The sequence below is a fragment of the Pelodiscus sinensis genome, chromosome 19 (genome assembly GCF_052426305.1).
Source record: "Pelodiscus sinensis isolate ZL-2025 chromosome 19, ASM5242630v1, whole genome shotgun sequence".
Lineage (NCBI taxonomy): Eukaryota > Metazoa > Chordata > Testudines > Trionychidae > Pelodiscus > Pelodiscus sinensis.
Genome location: NC_143070.1, coordinates 24,737,752 through 24,756,196, shown reverse-complemented (window position 1 = coordinate 24,756,196; position 18,445 = coordinate 24,737,752). Strand labels below are relative to the sequence as shown.

General features: G+C 53.9%; 1 protein-coding gene and 11 non-coding genes across 12 annotated transcripts in view; 5 read left to right on the top strand and 7 right to left on the bottom strand.

Moving 5' to 3' along the window:
- LOC142820483 (butyrophilin subfamily 1 member A1-like) overlaps nucleotides 1-18,445 on the top strand; it is a 646,031-nt gene that overhangs the window by 57,031 nt on the left and 570,555 nt on the right. The window lies entirely within an intron of this gene.
- TRNAR-CCU (transfer RNA arginine (anticodon CCU)) lies at nucleotides 556-628 on the bottom strand. The gene has a single exon. It is a non-coding gene; the product is annotated as a tRNA-Arg (tRNA).
- On the bottom strand, nucleotides 2,537-2,609 carry TRNAK-CUU (transfer RNA lysine (anticodon CUU)). The gene has a single exon. It is a non-coding gene; the product is annotated as a tRNA-Lys (tRNA).
- TRNAQ-CUG (transfer RNA glutamine (anticodon CUG)) lies at nucleotides 3,454-3,525 on the bottom strand. The gene has a single exon. It is a non-coding gene; the product is annotated as a tRNA-Gln (tRNA).
- TRNAT-AGU (transfer RNA threonine (anticodon AGU)) lies at nucleotides 6,998-7,071 on the top strand. Its single transcript has one exon. It is a non-coding gene; the product is annotated as a tRNA-Thr (tRNA).
- Nucleotides 11,822-11,893, bottom strand: TRNAG-UCC (transfer RNA glycine (anticodon UCC)). The gene has a single exon. It is a non-coding gene; the product is annotated as a tRNA-Gly (tRNA).
- Nucleotides 13,762-13,843, top strand: TRNAS-AGA (transfer RNA serine (anticodon AGA)). The gene has a single exon. It is a non-coding gene; the product is annotated as a tRNA-Ser (tRNA).
- TRNAF-AAA (transfer RNA phenylalanine (anticodon AAA)) lies at nucleotides 14,886-14,958 on the bottom strand. The gene has a single exon. It is a non-coding gene; the product is annotated as a tRNA-Phe (tRNA).
- TRNAE-UUC (transfer RNA glutamic acid (anticodon UUC)) lies at nucleotides 15,536-15,607 on the bottom strand. The gene has a single exon. It is a non-coding gene; the product is annotated as a tRNA-Glu (tRNA).
- Nucleotides 16,607-16,680, bottom strand: TRNAM-CAU (transfer RNA methionine (anticodon CAU)). The gene has a single exon. It is a non-coding gene; the product is annotated as a tRNA-Met (tRNA).
- Nucleotides 17,506-17,578, top strand: TRNAK-CUU (transfer RNA lysine (anticodon CUU)). The gene has a single exon. It is a non-coding gene; the product is annotated as a tRNA-Lys (tRNA).
- TRNAV-AAC (transfer RNA valine (anticodon AAC)) lies at nucleotides 18,012-18,084 on the top strand. The gene has a single exon. It is a non-coding gene; the product is annotated as a tRNA-Val (tRNA).

Below are 18,445 nucleotides of genomic sequence, written 5' to 3'. Positions count from 1 at the left end.
GGAGAGAGGGGCTGGGGCCGGTGGCTGCAGGAAAACCCTTCTGCTGTGTCTGTGGCTGAGTGGCACAAAGGAAGATACAAGATCCCTGGTGGGGTCTTTGCAGGATGAACGTGCCTGAGGAAAGACGCTGGAAGCGCAACAGACACACAAAAGGGGCAGTTTGAGTCACACACACACAGAAGGCAGGGGGCACAGCTCAGCCAGGGACCTTATCCACTCACAGAGCTTCCCAGCTTCTCCACCCCCCAAACCCCACCAGGTAAACCAAGTAACTAACCCACCACTGCTCTAGAGTCTCTGGCTCTCATGGGCCTTCTCATCCTTAGGCTCCGCTTTGTCTCCAGACAGACCCTGCTCTGCTACAATCACCTCCCTCTGGCTGTCACTCCTGGGCCTTCTAGGGCCAAATTTGCTGTTTCATTCTGATGCCTGGGCTTTTAGCACTCAGATCTGCACCTAACAGCAGCATTGGCTTGTCAGTTTCTGTAGAGAATCCTTGCCAATTGTCTCAGAGAGTAGAGGAAAGTAAATTCATTGTCACTGAGAACAAACTGTCACCCCAAGTGGGACTTGAACCCACAATCCCTGGCTTAGGAGGCCAGTGCCTTGTCTATTAGGCCACTGGGGTACACAAAAAAGACTCCCAGAGACAGAAATTCACCCTTCTAAATGTCCCTTCTTCAGCTTTTAGCTCCTGATTAAGCCCCTTTGAAGAAGCCAGATACACAGGAAGGGCTGATCACACCCCTCTGAAAATCAGCTTTCAATGGGTATCTATAGCTGGCTCCGAGTCATGGGTCTTGACCTCTCGTCTCCCTCTTGAAACCAGGGAAGTGTCTCCCACTGCTGCACCCTCCTGAGACTCTATGGCCGTGTCTGTACAGCAGCCCCACAGGAGAGCCCCTGGCCTAGCAATGTGGCCCTCTGAGCAGCCTCTGATGTTCCCTGTGTGAGTCGCAGAACCAGCCCTGAGTGACAGGGGCAGAGGGGGAGCAGCTCACACAGGCCAAGGGGCTGACCAGGGGCAGGACATGAGCCTGCCAGGCAGCAGTGACATCACAAGGGCCTTGTGCAGCACCTCAGCTCATTGGTTGGGAGGCAGTGACCTCACAGAGGGACCATGGCAACAGCCAGGTGGGACAGGCTTCAGGGCTGTGGCATCTCAGAGACCCCCCCTGCCTGGCTGCCTGGAATCTCCTTTCCCCAGGCTTCAGTGGGAGGGGCTGGGGCAGGCAGGGGCTGGCACTGAACTGAAGAGAGATCTGGGAGAAGCAAGAGGGAGGGTTTCAGGATCCCGATGAGATTTAAACCCATGCATGCAGAGCACAATGGATTAGCAGTCCATCGCCTTAACCACTCAGCCACCTCATCTGAGTTGTGGGGGTAGGCTTCAACCTACCCAAAGCCAGCACTACCAGAAACCTTTGTAGCACTTGCTGGCTGGTTAGGAACACCCAGGGCTGGAAGGTTTTGGCTTTTCACAATGTTCTCTGGGCTGTTGTACAAAGCTCAGTGCTCTTAACAAACCCAAACACCCCTTGGCTACATCTACCCCTCAGGCTTCTTACACAAGAACTGTTTTGTGCAAGAGTTCTTGCGCAAAATGTCTTGTGCAAGAGCACGTCCACAGTGCCATGTGCTTTTGCGCAAGAATGTCCGTGGCAGTGTGCACTCTCTCTTGTGCAAGAAAGCTCTGATGGCCATTTTAGCCATAGGGGTTTCTTGCACATATAAACCCTGTTGCCCATTCATACTATCTTCTTGTGCAAGAGCTGTTGCACAAGAGGGTTTATTCCTCATGGGGAGAGGAATAACTCTTGCCCAAGAAGCCCTTTTCCATCATTTTGCTGTAAATTTACTTGCACAAGAACGCGCGCGCAATGTAGATGTTCCTCAAGTGTATGCACAAGAACGGCCATTCTTGAGCAAGAAGCCTGCAGTGTAGACGTAGTCCCTGGATGCCCAGAGAGGGGCTGTCTAGTCACAGTCTGGCTCGGCGTGCGCTCTGCAATGGGAAGATGTCCACGGAGCAGGCAGATGGCAGCGGCACACGACTCTGGCGGGCCCAGCATCCAGAGGAGCGTTTCCGATACGAGTGTTTACTGACAGTGTCCGTCTCTGGTCTGATTTCACAGTGTGGTGAGACACTGGCACCCACAGCAGCATGGATGGGGTGGCTGGAGGGAGTGGCTGGCAGGCGGCTGGTAGGAGCAGAGGAAAGTGGCCAACGGAGAGGGTGAGCCTCATTTGCATATCTAATGAGCCACCATTGTTGTGGAAGAGGATCTTGCGCCAGAAGGTGCAGGGGACAATCAGCGGGCGGGGGGTTATTTTTTCTCCCCCCTGGGCTGATGTGGCTAGAACTGAGGAGAAGAAAATCCTCTTCCCTTCTCCTCAGAAGATGGAAATTGCAGTTGTTTCTCTCTCTGGTTCTACTAAAGCTGGACCCCAAGACTAGACTTTTTCTTTCTAAAACCCTGATGAAAACTGAGAGCCCATTGCTCACAGGCTGAGAAAGTGAGTTAAGGAAGGGCACCGCCCAGCATGGGGCTTGCACCCATGACCCTGAGATTAAGAGTCTCATGCTCTACCAACTGAGCTAGCCAGGCCATGTGGGAAAAAATTTCTTACTATCCCATCACAGCATAACAGGAGCCAAGTGTTCTCCACTGCCTGACTCAAGGCTCTTTCTTGCCCCTAATGTGGGGTTCTGGTCTGTGGAGAGGTTTGAACTCGAACCCCACTCCCGACACACCCACTTCTTTCCCCACAAGGAACGGACCCATTTCCATCTCTCCAGGGACAGGAGAAGGGCTCTGGCCTGTTCTCTGCAAAATGCTCAGCCTGTTTCATTTTCTGCAGGAACGAGTGGGATCCATGCGCCCTGTTCCCCAGTGACAAGTGTGTGTCCTCTCCCCCCTTTCCACAGACACAGCAGGCCAGGGGGCTATGAGCCTCCAGAGGCCCCTTCCTACTTGGCCTCCCACAAAGCTGGGGTGAAAAGCTGCTAGACACCAGCCCTCCTGGGCCAAGCCATGGCAGAGGTAGCAGGATTCACTCCCATCTTCTCCTGCCTGCACCCTAGTGCTGAGGGGCCGGCCCCTATCCTGCTGCTCCAACTCTTATTCCCACAATGCACTTTGTGCAGGGGCCGTTGGTCTTTCTGCCAAGGTGCGTGGCTGGGAGCCAGGACTCAGGGCCCTTCCCCCAATCCTCCCTCTGGCCCGCTCACACTGTCTGGCTGCCTCCAGCACAGGCTGAGCTCAGGGGTCAGGTGGGTGACCTGCCCTGCAGCTGTGATGGCACCAGGCCCTTCCCGCCTGCCTGCTCAGTCTGGAGATGGAGCTCCAGTGGCCTCAGACACCCAGCAAGAGGAACAAAATTCTCTTTATTGAACCTCAGGTGATAGAAACCAAAACACCTGAACCTTGTAACAACCTCCTGAGTCTTAGTAGGTCCCACTGAGATTTGAACTCAGATTGCAGGATTCAGAGTCCTGAGTGCTGCCCCTTACACCATGGGACCTGTAGTGTGACAGTGCAGTGGGCACCTCTGACTCTCAGCTCTCAGGCTGGCCTCTGCTCTCCTGGCTCCCTCCAGCTGCTTCATCTCCCAGGACTCCCTGTAAGAAATGTGTCACTTTCACCCCTGGGAACAGCTCAGCCATGCAAAGGGGCTGCCTGGGGCAGGACATTAGCCCTGGAGGGCAGGGGTGGGTGTGGCAGTGACATCACAAGGGCCTTTCGCAGCCCCTCAGCTTATTGGCTAAAGGAGGTTGGGAGGTGATGACCTCACAGAGAGTCCATGACAATGGCCAGGTGGGACCGGCTGCAGGGCAGGGGTCATCTCAGAGCTTCCCCCCCCCCCCCCCCATGGCTTTGCTGCAGGGAGTCTCCTTGAGAGTTGCCCTTGAGGCCTTTTCGGAGCCTTCTCCTTTCCCACGACTAACTGACCTAGATGACAGACGTCCCTGTGGAGAAGGAAAGAGCCTCCAAGAAGGCCTCTGTAAATGCAGCAGGGGAATTAGCTCAAGTGGTAGAGCGCTTGCTTAGCATGCGAGAGGCAGTGGGATCAATGCCCACATTCTCCAACTGTGGCTTAGCTCTTATCCCTTATTTTCACTGTCAGGGGCTCAGTGGCCCCCTCCCTCTTCCTACCAGGTCTCCCAAAAGAGACAGACCTGGCTCCCCTTTCTTTGCCGCCAGCAGTTGCCATGCTGCAAAGCAGAGAGTGGAGATATCAGGCTCTGTGGTGCAATGGAAAGCATGTTGGACTTTTAAGCTGCAACAAAATACAGGACTATGTAGCACTTTAAAGACTAACAAGATGGTTTATTAGGTGATGAGCTTTCGTGGGCCAGACCCACTTCCTCAGATGAAATAGTGGAAGAAAATTGTCACAACCATACATAGCAAAGGATACACTTAGAAAAACCGAACACATATGAAAAGGACAAATCAAATTTCAGAACAGAACGGGGATACCGGGTGAATCCTCTGCTCTGGTGGGAGCAGCAGCAGGGTGGGTGGGTGCCCGGGGCAGGGGCTCCCCATTCTCCCTGGGACAGAGGCCCCTGTGGAGGCCCTGTGGGGGGAGGGTGGGGCAGGCTATGCTAGAAGAGGCTGGGGGTGGGCGGCTGAGTGGGGTGAGGATTGAAGAACAGGCCCCAGAAGCCTGATGCTGAAAGTCCCCCACAGTCTGGAGTTTTACACCCTGACAGATCAGAAGAAAGTGTCTCAAAGGAGCTACAGCCCCACAGCCCAGCCTAGGGATGGCTCAGCCAGTGGGTTAGAAGCACCGGGACACAGAGAGACTCAGGAGCTGCTCAGAGACAACCAATGGTGAGAAGCAGAACAATTCCCCGAGCAGTCGATTGGTTCTGGCTCATTTGCTGGGACTTAAGGAGAACAACAAAGTCCTGAGTCTCCTCCCTGTGACTGGCCCCTGCTCAGCCAATCAGAACTGGGACTGGAACTGGAACACTGTGTCTACACTGGTGGGCTGTGTCTACACTGGTAGGTTATTGTGCAAGAAGGGCCACACTGCCCACTCGCTCTTGTGCAAGAAGTTTTATAGTAAAGTGTAGAAGAAAGGGCTTCTTGCCCAAGAGCTCTTCTCTTTTCTAACAGCTGTAAGTCTTCTTGCACAAGAGCTCAGGACAGGGGTTTCTTGCACAAGAGAGCGTCCACACTGCCATGGATGCTCTTGCACAAAAACACAGCTCACACACAGCAGCATGGATGTGATCTTGCACAAGAACCCACCAGTGCAGATATAGCCCAAGGGACCTTTGGAGACAAAGTCCAGGGCCCTGTCTCACAGTAGGACTAAACACCATCCTGATCAATGTCTTACCAAAGAAGGGAAGCTACCAGGAGTTAGGTTTGAACCCATGCAAACAAACATTTATTGGCTCTTAAGTCCAACACCTTAACCACTCAGCCATCCTGATGGTATTGAGCAGAGTGGACATGAGAAAGGTCTCTCTCCAAACAGCCCAGGGACTCACTCTCAGAGCATCTGCCCATCCCATCCCTGTACCAGGGCTTCCCACCAAGAGCACGAGAGCCGCCCCCTCCCTACAGCGAGGAGTGAAGCAGGGAAAAGGGAAACCAAACGAGACAAAACCCAACGTCCGCGGGGATTCCGAGGGACAAAGGCCTGGTGAGGAAAATACCCCCCCCCCCCCCCTTCACGCAGTGTTTTCCTTGCCTTGCATTCGGCAAGCCCCCAGAGATCAGGCCAGTGTTTCCAGCCTTTGTGTTTACACCATGGACAGACAAACCATTCACAAACTTTTGCCAGACCAGTAACATTTTATTTACATATCACTGCGCATGCGCAGACTGCACTGAGCGCCGCACCGGGCTAAAATCTACTCACCACGGGCGGGTAGATTGCCCTAAGTGCCGAGCCCTGCATATCTGCATACACATTATGCAAATAAGTGTAGATATCGGCAAACACTGATCTGCTTGCTTCCCCAACCTCGCACGTGTTGGGAGCAGTTTCCCTGGACCCAGGCTGGGATCAAACCCCCTCTGCTGGGAGCAGCCCTGGGCCAGAACCTCCTCCTACAGCCCAGGGGGGCTGCTCTCTGGGGGAGGGGAGGGCGTCTCTCTTACCTGCCCCCACAAGGGGCAGGGACTGGGCTGGGGCACTGCCCTGGGAGAGGTTTCTACATTGCACCAGCCCTGCGGGAGATTCCCCCTCCTGGCAGGTGGCACTGGGGAGCTCTGAGGCCCCAGGGCAAAGGCCTCCAGCCCCCCAGTCCCTGGGATTAGGAGGCCCTGGAACCAGGCCCCCTGGAGTAGCACTGTGGGTAGGGGGCTCTGACACACAAGGTGGCTGGCCCCAGAGCCCACAGCCTGAGCTTGCCCAGGCTCACGCCAAGGGGCTTTCTGTGGTGCCGGGCGGGGGAGGGAGGCCAGGCCCAGGCCGGTGGGAGAAGGGGCAGCGCCTGCCAGGGCAGCAAGGGGAGCTGCAGGGAGCGAGACGCGGCGTTTCTGCCTGGATCACTCAAGGGTCCTTCTGCGGGTGAAGCGCCAGTGACACCCCTGTGCTGCTGGGTTCCTCTGCCCCTCCCATTCGGGGGACTCTTGCCCTGGCACTCATGAGAGGGCCAACATAGGCAAAGCAGCCTGCCCCAGGCACCTTCCATAGCTCAGCTGGCAGAGCAGAGGCCTGTAGCGGGTGCTCGGCAAGTGTCCTTAGGTGGCTGATTCAACTCCAGCTGAAAGGAGAGATTCTTCTCCCTCCCCCTGGCTGCAGGCCCGGCCTTAGGACCAGGCGGCTGCCTTGGGTCTGTCCCTTTGGGGCCTGGTGCTACAATTGACAGAAAGGTTTTGGGTACCAGCTGCCAATCAAATGTCTTGGGCTGCGCAGACCTTGAGTCATGGCAAGAGCTGGAGGGGAATGGGGAACGGCTGCACTTTGGAATGGGAAGGGGGTCTCTGGAACCATAAAGTAGAACAGTTTTAGGGCTGCTTCCAAGGAGGGCACCATGGCTTAGTTGGCTAAAGCACCTGCCTAGTAAGCAGGAGATCCTGGGTTCAACTCCCAGTGGTGCCTTGTTGCCAGCCCAATGGGTCTTTTCTTCAACATGTATCTGGAGTTGGTTTTACCTTCAGCTGAGCTTGGTGGTGCCCTCACAGTGGGAATTTAGTAGCAAAGGGCAGGAGGTGCCCTAGGAGTTTGGTTTAGTGAGGCTTAGCTAGACTTGCTAAATCAAGCTCTGGAACACGGATTTCAGCAGCAAGCTCCATCTGAGTGAAGACATGGCCTAATGATGACTCACAGAAGCTACATCTACACTAGAAGTTTTCTCCTTAAAAAAAATATGTTAATGAGGGATTCAATTGCATGAGTCACATGAGTCACAATCTCATTTGCATATTTTCTGCCAATGGGATTGTTGTGCAAAAACAAGCCGTGTGAACATTTTTTTTTTGCACAAACACCCCTTTTTTCCACAAGATTCTTATGCCCCCCCCCCCCCAGAAGAGGTATTCTGATCTTGCAGAAAAAGGGGGTTTTGCACAAAAAGAAAACTTCCATACTGCTTGTTTTTGCACAGCAACTCCAGCACAAAATCAGTTTGCCAGAAAATATGCAAATAAGATCATGACTCATGCAAATGAGACCCTCATTAGCACCTTTTTTGCTGAGAAAATTCGTAGTGTAGACATAGCCGGAGACTCTGGTGCTGATCATGCAATAGAAGCACATTACGTTTAATCAGCTGCCGTATGAATGTACCTGAAAGTCACAAGGATCAATGATCTGTGTGAAAGGCAGGTGGCCAGTAATTAGAGCCCCATGTATGTTGTGTGCACAAGGGAAGGTAGGAATGTGCACCAGGCAGTGTGATAACGTTGTTTACTGTATGTTTGTAACAGGCTCCTGCCCATCTCCGGTAGATTTGGGCACCTCCTCCACCAATTGCAATACATACTAGGCCGTTCCTCCCCAGCTGGGTGTGGTTCTTGTTCTTCTGTACAGCACAGCCCGTGGAGACCAAGGACCTGCCATTGGGCTTCCAAATCCCACCCTTGTTCAACGGATGGAAACAGAAACCAGACACACAGCGGGTTTGAGCTGGCTCCAGCGGAGGGACGGGTTTGCCTGGTTTATGGGCATTGGCACAGGACAGCAGTAAGGGGTCGTATTCATTTATAGAATCCAAAAAATAGAAACCTAGAATGTAATGGAATTGGAGAGATACATTTTTCCATTGAATGGTCAGTTGGATTTGAAGTAACACTCATATAATTTGTAGTCTATCACTGAGCTACACTCCCCAATGTTTGCATTGTTAGGAGTTGAGAAGGGAACAAGAGGCTTTTGCAGCCCACACACCCCTGGGCCTGTCTCCATCACTTCTGCCTCTTCCAGGTGAAGGGAGGCCGCTGGGCCCAGCATCTTTCTCCCCAACCAGGGCTGGCTTTTGGGGAGAGGGAGGGGCCACTGGAGCTGCTTGGTCCCCTGGCTGTGTCCATGGGGAGGTGGCTCTGCTGAAAGCCAGACTGGTTTTCCTATTGTTAGGCAGGACCCTGCAATCCATGTTCTCTCCAGCTTTTGTAGCCTCTGTTGCCTTCTGCAGGTGTCCTTTCTGATGGGACAGGCATGTTCTTCTCAGGGTCTGGGTACCATGTTGCCCTAGGAAGGGGTGTGGCCAAAATACAGGCCTTGCTGTGACCAGGATTTGAACCTGCGCAGGAAAACGCTATAAGAACTTAAGGCCAATGCCTCAACCACTCGGCCAGCACAGCTCTAAGTAACAGCAGCCCAGGGAAATTCATAAATAATCTCAGTGCCCAGGCCTGACGTCACCTGACCCACAGAATTCACACAGCAAACCATTTCACCGGTCGTACAGAGGGGTCCTGGGCGCTCTGGTCTGAGGCTGCCTTGGAGGTGAGTTCTGCTTCCAGGTCTCCCTCCTCCTTCTTGGTCTTCTTCCTTCCTTTCCCTTTCCCTCCTTCTTCCTCTTCTCGTTTCCCCTTTTCCTTCTTCTCCCTGGTCTCCTTGGACCCCAGTTTATAGAGTGAAAATTGAGTCCTACTTAACCAATTATTTTAATATGATTTTACTAACCAAAGCTAACATACTATTATGATTTACCTAACCAATCACACTCCACCACCTTTGTTGATTTTCCCCCAGCAAAATTAATGATACAGCCGACAGAAACAGTTACAAACCAGACAGCGATCACACAGACAAACAATAGGAAAGTGAAGAGAATAATCATAGAGTTCAAGGGAAAACCTCACAAAGGAGATTCTGGGCAGCCAGGACATGGGGGTCTCTGAAATTGCCCCTGTTCTGCCTGGCTGTTGCTAAGGTTGCTCTATGAGGTCACTGCCTCTCAGCCAATAAGCTGAGGTGCTGTAAAAGTTCCTTGTGATGTCACCGCTGCCTTGCAGGCTCATGTCCTACCCCTGGCCAGCCCCTTCACATGTGTGAGCTGCTCCCCCTCACTCAGGGCTGGTTCTGGGGCTCAAGCAGGGAACATCAGAGGCTGCTCAGGGGGCCACATTGCTAGACCAGGGGCCCTCCTGTGGGGCTGTGAGTGTTGCTGTCCCTGCTGTACAGACAGGGCCATAGAGCCTCCGGAGGCTGCAGCGGTGGGAGACACTTCCCTGGTTTCGGGAGGGAGACGAGATGTCAAAGCCCATGACTTGGAGCCAGCTACCGATACCCATGGAAAGCTGATTTTCAGAGGGGTGTGATCAGCCCTTCCTGTGTATCTGGCTTCTTCAAAGGGGCTTAATCAGGAGCTAAAAGTTGAAGAAAGGAGATTTAGAAGGGTGAATTTCTTTCCCTGACAGTCTTTTCTGTGTGCTGCATGGGCCTAATGGACAAGGCACTGGCCTCCTACCAGGGGTTTTGGGTTCAAGTTCCATCTGGGGAGACAGTTTCTCTCACTGGCAAAGGGTTTACATTCCTCTGGTCTCTGAAACAATTAGCATGGATGCTCCACAGTTGCTCTCTCCCTCTCTGCAGAAGTTGTTCAGACCCTGTACTAGCAAATGCTGGTGTAAGATGCAGATCTGAGTGCTAAAAGCCCAGGTATTCAAAGTCAGAATGAAGAGGCACATTTTGCTCTAGAAGGCCCAGGAGTGACAGCCTGTGGCAGAGCACGGTCTGTCTGGAGACAAAGTGGACCTGAGGATGAGAAGGCCCATGAGAGGCAGAGACTCCAGAGCAGTGGGGTGGTTAGTTATTTGGTCTGGTAAAAGGACAGAAAAACCCCAGGCCCTGAGCATGGTGCGGGTGAAGCCCATGGGGCAGTTTGCCTGGTGGGGTTTGGAGCGTGGAGAAGCTGTGAAGCTCTGTGAGTGGATAAGGTCCCTGGCTGAGCTGCGCCACCTGCCGTGTGTGTGACTCAAACTGTCCCACGTCCCCTTTTGTGTGTCTGTTGCGCTTCCAGCTTCTTTCCTCAGGTATGTTCATCCGGCAAAGACCCCCCAGGGATCTTGTATCTTCCTTTGTGCCGCTCAGCCGCAGACACAGCCAGGGCTGGAAGGAAATTGCTGCACTTTGGGAGTCAAAGGTGTTGTCTGGGGCCACAGAGCAGTTTCACCCAATAGCTTGAGGAGGGCACCATGGCTTAGCTTGCTTCTTCTAAACAGAAGACCAGGGGTTCAACTCCCAGTGGTGCCTTGTTGCTTCCTTTGCTCATATTTTCCCAGGTCCTTCTGGGACACAGAAGAGGCCTCCCCTGGCCACCCATGGAACTGCTGGGCTGACCCAGGGCCTGAAAGGGGCTGCAGCTGCTGCTGACAGGGAAGAAGCTGGGTGGTAAGATGCTGATAGCAAGAGATTCCAGCTGCCTCTTTGTCCTGGGTCTCAGTGCACCATGCCAGCCAGCAGCCACCTTAACCAAATTTCAAACCAGCTGGACTAGCCAGCCCACGTCACAGTGAGTCCCTAGTGGCCCTGTCAGAGAAGAGCCATTGGCAGCTGCAGAGACAGCCCTTCAGCTGCCGGACACGCCTTTCTAAAAGTGCTATTTGTGAGCTGTGTTTGGGTTGGCTGGCTAGTAAAATAGGCAAAAGAATGTGAGCTTTACAGGAAATAGGCCAGAAACCTGGTAAGAGGAGGCTCCAGCCTGCACAGACCCAGGGGCTAAAAGGGCCTTGGCCTGGCTGGCTTTCCCCAATAGCAGGAAAACTCTTCTCTTCCCTCTGTTGTGGGGCCAACTTTGGGCCTGCTGGCTCAGCTGTTTAGAGCTTGATGCTAATAACGCCCAGGTCACGGGTACAAGCCCCATGCAGACCCCACAACAGCCAAATTAGTTTTGTTTGAGCTGCTCCCAACGAAAAGCGGTGAGAGGGAGCCCTTGGCTGTGGGACCCACTTGTGCCTGTTGCTCAGGGTTAAATAAGATCTCCCCCAGGAGGTTGCCTGTTCCCTTCCCACCTTGCATTGGCTGGGAATCAAATCAAGCAAGGGGCAGCAAACACCAGGCACCATCATAGTCTGGGCCACAGATAACGACCCTCTTGGAGCTGTGGTCCTAGGAGTCTCTGCAGGCCCTGCAGTCCAGGCGGAGGAATGTGGACATTTATGGCCAATGGCCAATGGTCTTGCAAAGAAAGGCCACCTCCCTCCTACCCCCGCATCCTACCAAGTCAGAGCCAAGGTCAAGGAATTGCAGCAGGGGTATGTGAGGGAGGATCCGCATTACTGTGCACGCTCTCGGAGAGGATCAAGAGGGGTGAGAGGCAGCCTGCAGCTGCAGAACCCTTTTGTGCCTGTTTTTTCAGGGTTCAAATAAAAGCTCAGCAAGGAGCTTTGATGCTCCCTGTTTACATTGCATTGGCTGGGAATCAAACCCAGGTCAACTGCTTGGAAGGCAGCTATGCTCACCACTATACCACCAATGCCTGCCTGCAAAGCTGCTGGGAAAATTAGTTAGGAAATCCTACATCTGCCATGAGGTTAGCCAGAGGGTGCCTGTGTGGTTTGGGTAAAGCAGAACTTCTTGGCTATTAGGCAGAGACCAGAAGTGGCTATGCTGGGGTAGTGGCTACCCTGCACTCTCTATGGTGTGAGGAGCTGGGCGGGAGAGGAGTCCCAGAGGTTGTTGGGTGGGAGAGTAGAGTTTATCAGACTTTGGGCTAAGCTCTAGAGCAGCCAAGGGAGAGGTGGGGAAGTGACTTCTGGATACTCTGTGTGGCCTGGGGATGCGGACCAAGAGCCGTCCTTGTGTTTTTTGCCGTAAAGTGTTGTTTCTGGGTCCTTTGCCTAAGATCGAGCACTTCTGCCTTTCGGAGAGCCATGTCCCAGGCACAAGCCCCCAGAAACCTCTTCAGGGACACATCACAGGACCAAGCAGGGGGCAGCAAACACCAGGCACTGTCAGTGTCTGGGCCAGAGATAAAGACCCTCTTGGAGCGGTGATCCAAGGGGGGGTTCTTTGCAGGCCCGGCAGTCCAGGTGGACGAATGCAGACATTTATAAACATAAGAACATATGAACGGCCATACTGAGTCTGATCTAAGGTCCGTCTAGCCCAGTGTCCTGTCTGCTGACAGTGGCTAGCACCAGGTGCCCCGGAGGGGGTGGACCGAAGACAACGATCAAGTGATTTGTCTCCTGCCATCCGTCTCCAGCCTCTGACAAACAGAGGCCAGGGACACCATTTTATCCCCTGGGTAATAGCTTTTATGGACCTAACCTCCATGAAATTATCTAACATATGGCCCAATGGCTGATGGCCTTGCAGAGAAAGGCCACCTCCCCACTCCTGCATCCTGGACCAAGTCAGACCCAAGGTCAACGAATTGCGGGAGGGGTATGTGAGGGCCCGTGAGGGCAGGTCCCGCTCTGGGGAAGCACCGCAGCACTGTGCATACTGTGAGGAACTGGACCGAATCCCGGGGTGTGGGGAGCCCCTGTCTCCAGGGAGAGTTGTGGAGTCTGGGATGGAGACACCTGGGAAGCAGCGGCTGCAGCTTCAGGATGACAACGCTGATGTCCTGCAGCTCCAGGGGACACAGGAGGACTCCCAAACGTCTTCAGGTAGCGGGGAGGGAACATCAAGTGAGTACTGGGAGGTTGCAACACCCAGGACATGTCGACACTTGCAGTCTCCTTCAGGAGAGGGATGCAAATTTATGAAACCGGGATTTAAATATCCCGCGCTCTATTTGCATAATCGTGTCCGGGTGCTGCTTCAAAATACTTTATTATGAAATAAAAAACACCGTTTAGATGCAGTTATTTGGGGAGAAAACCCTTCTTCCGAAATAACCCTTAAACACTCCCCTCTGGTCTGGACCTAACAGCAGTGTCAGCGTTTGCTAGTCGGGGCTCTGGACAGCCCCTGCGCAGAGGGAGATGGCAACTGCAGGACGCCCTGGCCAACTGTCCCAATGTCTCCCAGCAGAAAAGAAAACAAAAGAGGCCAATGCAAACAGCCCCCTGGCAGCGAGGGAGTCAGCACGTCGGTGGGTGGGGCAGGACGCTGGGGGCAGAGCTGGGCTGTAACTCGCTGGGTGACCTTGGCCCATTCAGTGAATCTCTCCCTGCCTCCATGGCCCTGTCTGTACAGCAGGGACAGCAACACTCACAGGCCCCGCAGGAGGGGGCTAGTTTAATGCTTCACCCCAGGGCCCAGCAATGAGCCCCCAAGCTTGCCCTGTTCTGGAGCCATTTTTGCTGTGTGAATTCTGTGGGGCGGGTGAGGTCAGGCCTGGACACTGGGATTATTTACCACTGTCCCTGATCCTGGAGCACTGCTGACTTTGCAGCTGTGGTGGCTGAGTGGTTAAGGCGTTGGACTAGAAATCCAGTAGGGTTTCCCTGCGCAGGTTCAAATCCTGCTCACAGCGCGTCCTGTGTTTTGGCCACACTCTAACCAGGGCAACAAGCTGCACAACCCCTGGGCCACTCTCCCTGTCCCCAGTCAATCCCTTTCTGCACCTTCCGAGAGAGACACAGAGCATGGTGCCTCCTTATGGGTCCCTGGACTCTAGGGAAACGCTCAGCTCCTGCAGCCTCTGCCCCTTGCCCAGCACCCCATGGCTCAGCCCTACCCCTGGGGGCTGCCCTGCTCCAGTGTGTGATAGGAGTTGAGTTAGAGGATGGAGCGTCTGGGCCTGCCCCCAAAGGTCCATCCATGAAGGGCAGAAATGTTGGGGATATGATGTGGGTCACTCCTCCCGAGGCACACAGCCCCCCCCACCCCACCGTGTTGGGAGCAAAGGGTCTAGAGAAGTATTGGGGGGGGGGGGGGTCTTGTTCCCTGCTCTTGCTCTGCCTTGGGCAAAGAATTAGTAACAGAGTATTTGTCCAAGTTTATGTACAGAAAAAAACTGACAAGCATGTTTCTGTGGGGTGGTGGTTATCGTGTTTGCTTAATGTGCAAAAGGCTCCTGGTTCAAAGCCAAGCAAAAAGTGGGAACAGGGGTTCTGCTCCTATTTGTGGCTCCCCAGGTAAACACAGCTCCTGCTGCTTGGGGATAAGCCCAACTCCCAGGTTGAGTAAAGCAAGGAACAGCAGGAGCCCTGTCCTAGAAAGGGAGGGGCCAGTGTGTGTGAGTGCATGGCCCAGACAGACAACTCCAGGGTGCAAGGACAGAGCTGCCGGACATCTCTAGTGGCCCTGAGGGGGGGAGACATGGGTGTTAGCAACATGCTCATGTGGTGCCATGTTCCAGCACTGCCAAAAGGGAGTGTTTTTTGTGGTGTCACCTGATTGCCCCCAACTGTAGCCCTTGTACCTGCCCTCTGGCAGGATAGAGACCCAGGGCCAAGAGAAAGCAGGAAGAGCCCCAGGATGCAGCTCATCTCCCCTTTTCTCCTGCAGTGCAGGTTGTGAGAACAGCTCTAAGCAAAACCATCAACTTGAAGCAAATAGCCCCTATTGGAGCATACCAAAGCCTGGGGTTAAACCAGGGACCTTTAGATCTTTAGTCTAATGTTCTCCCCACTGAGCTACTTTGGCTGTGATAAGAGGCCTGTCTGGCCTGTAATTCTCTGTCCAGGATGTTTTGCCGCATGGCGTCATGCCCTGCCCAGGAAGGCCAGACTGGCCTTTCCACAGCGCCCCTCCCCCACAGCCCAGAGCCAAGGTTCCCTCTAAGCCAGGCCTGGGCAATACAGGCCAGGGGGCTGGATCCAGCCCATGAAGCCACCCAACATGGCAGCAAGAAGCCTCAGGCAGATTCCCTGCTCGCCCTGCCCCCACGCACAGCTGAGAGAAGGGGCTGCTGGGCCCTTTGTGTCTCTCAGCTGTAGAGGAAAAGGCTTCATGCCTGGTCCCTGCTCCCAGCTTGTTTGTGGCCAATGGGAGCTGCCTGCTTGAAGCCCTGGCCAGTCCCCACAAGCTCTTATTCACCCAGGCCTGTGACCTGTACCCCCTGCGCAGGGAAGGAGCTGCCTGAGAAATGTGCTTGGCTGCTGGGAGCAGTCACAGCCTGCCTCTGGCACCCCAGCCCCTCCCTTCCCTCAGCCCACTGGCCCTCCCTGTGATGGAAAAGGGCAAAGACCAGGCAGGTTTCATAAATACAGATGAGGCTGGTTTCTCTGACTGGGAATTGAACCCAGGCCTCAGCAGTGAAAGTGCTGAATCCTAACCACTAAACCATCAGGGACACATGAACATGGTTGCTCCTTAACTACACTAGCCTTTCACAGGCCACTTTCTGTCCCCTTCAGTATGCGGGTCCATTTTCCATTGCCCAGAGGGGACAAGAACAGAAACCAAACAGAACATCAGAACAGCCAGACGGGGCCATGCCAGTTGCCCAACTAGCCCAGGATCCTGTCTCACAACAGCAGCCAATTCCATTGCCCAGTGGGAATCCCCAGGACAGACAATTGTTAAGTGATCCCTCCTATCGCCCATTCCCAGCTTCTAGAATATACCAGCTAGGGACACCTGCCCTGCCCATCCTGGTTAAATGCCATTGATTGACCTTCCCTGCATTAAATGATCCAGTTCTGTTTTAGATCAAATGTCTTGGGCTGCGCAGGCCTTGAGTCATGGCAAGAGCTGGAGGGGAATGGGGAACGGCTGCACTTTGGAATGGGAGGGGGGTGTCTGGCACCATAAAGTAGAACAGTTTCAAAGCCCCTTTCAAGGAGGGCACCATGGCTTAGCAGGCTAAATCAGCTGCCTCATAAACAGGGGTGACTTATTGTAGCCTTTGCTCACATTTACTGATGCCCTTCTGGGACACAGAAGAGGTCTCTCCTGGCCACCCATGGAACTGCTGGTTCAGGAAAAGGCTGACCGGGGACGGGTGTTTGGAAGAAGGAATAACAGGTGAGAAGCACCTGATGCCCACAGACCCTGACTCTCTATGGCTGCAGGAGCTGCAGAGGTTGCACCCTCAGGCTCTCTAGGCCCTGACCCCCTGAGGGAATCACAAGGGCATGTGTTGCTGGCTCTCCTGTCCCAGCAATTGCAGTCAGAGCCCTGCCTTACCAGTGCCAGCAGCTTCTGCAGGGGCTCCAGGCTTGTGGTTTCCTTCTTCCCAATCCCCCTCTCAAATCAGCCTTTTCCTGAACCAGCAGTTCCATGGGTGGCCAGGGGAGGCCTTTTCTGTGTCCCAGAAGGTCATAAGTAAATGTGAGCAAAGGTTACAACAAGGCACCACTGGGACTTGAACCCAGGATCTCCTGTTTATGAGGCAGGTGCTTTAGCCAGCTAAGCCATGGTGCCAGCCTCTGAAGTATCTTCAAAATTGCTCTTTATGTTTCCAGACAACACTTTTGACTCCCAAAGTGCAGCCGTTCCCCACTTCCCTCCAGCCATCGAGCCCAGGCAGTGTCTGGCCCCCTGGGCACAGAAAGCTACAGAAAGCTCCGTGGGCAGGGGCCTTTGGCTTCCTTGCCCATGGGATGCTGTTGCAGGAAGGGCTGCTCAGCAGGGTTGGGGTTCACCTGTCAAGGAAGGGAAGAGTATTTGGGTGCAGACTGGCTAACCTAGTGAGAAGGCTTTAAACTAGGTTTGATGGGGGCAGGTGCCCAAAGCCCAGAGGTAAGTGAACAACATGGACACCTGGGGGATACCAGGGCACAGGCAGGAGAAGATCGGAGTGAATCCTGCTACCTCTGCCATGGCTTGGGCCAGGAGGGATGGGGTCTAGCAGCTTTTCACCCCAGCTTTGTGGGAGGCCAAGTAGGAAGGGGCCTCTGGAGGCTCATAGCCCCCTGGCCTGCTGTGTCTGTGGAAAGGGGGGAAGAGGACACATACCTCTCACTGGGGAACAGGGCGCATGGATCCCACTTGTTCCTGCAGAAAATGAAACAGGCTGAGCATTTTGCAGAGAACAGGCCAGAGCCCTTCTCCTGTCCCTGGAGAGATGGAAATGGGTCTGTTCCTTGTGGGGAAAGAAGTGGGTGTGTCGGGAGTGGGGTTCGAGTTCAAACCTCTCCACAGACCAGAACCCCACTTTAGGGGCAAGAAAGAGCCTTGAGTCAGGCAGTGGAGAACACTTGGCTCCTGTTACCCTGAGATGGGATATTAGGAAGCATTTCCCACACAGCCTGGCTAGCTCAGTGGGTAGAGCATGAGATGCTTAATCTCAGGGTCATGGGTTCAAGCCCCATGCTGGGCAGTGCCCTTCTTTAACTCACATTCTCAGCCTGTGAGCAATTGGCTCTCAGTTTTCACCAGGGTTTTAGAAAGAAAAGGTCTAGTCCTGGGGTCCAGCTTTAGTAGAACCAAAGAGAGACCCAACTGCAATTTCCATTGTCTGAGGAGAAGGGAAGAGGATTTTCTTCTCCTCAGTTGTAGCCACATCAGCCCAGGGGGGAGAAAAAATAACCCTCCGCCCGCTGATTGTCCCCCGTCAGCTTCTGTAGCTTCACCTCCTTCCACAGCAGCTCCAGCTTTGAGCTACAAATCTCAAGGGGCTGGTGAGGAAATTAGGCACGTCCCTGAGAACAAGAGGTGGAGTGTTCACAAGGAGCATCCCCCTCCCCTGCAGAGCAGGGTGTTAGAAAGAGCTAGGAACAGAACAGTCAGACAAGTTCCAACCCCTGAAATGTGTTTCTGTGGTGTAGTGGTTATCATGTTTGCCTAACATGCAAAAGGTCCCTAGTTCAAAGCCAGGCAGAAACATAGGGTCTTCTCTTATGCGGTGCCCAGGTAACTGCAGCTGCTGCTGACCAGCCTGTTGATGAGCCCAATGCTCATGTGACGGGGGGTAAGGTCAGCTGATAATGCCCCTGGGTGCCAACCTGGGGAAGCCAGATAAATTAGGCCAGGCAGCTGCTTGTGCCTTGGCCTCCCTTGCCCTGGGAGGCTGGTGCATTGGGCTGGCTCTGCCTGCTGCCTCCCTTATGTGACTTGTCCAGTGTAACAGGCCAAATGTCAGAAAAGCCTCTTCCCCTCCCCCCCCTCCAAAAGCAGAAGAAAAAGCTGCACAAATTGGGTTTTGAAATTTGCATAGCTTTTCCTAGAAAAGCAGTGTAGGGCAGAC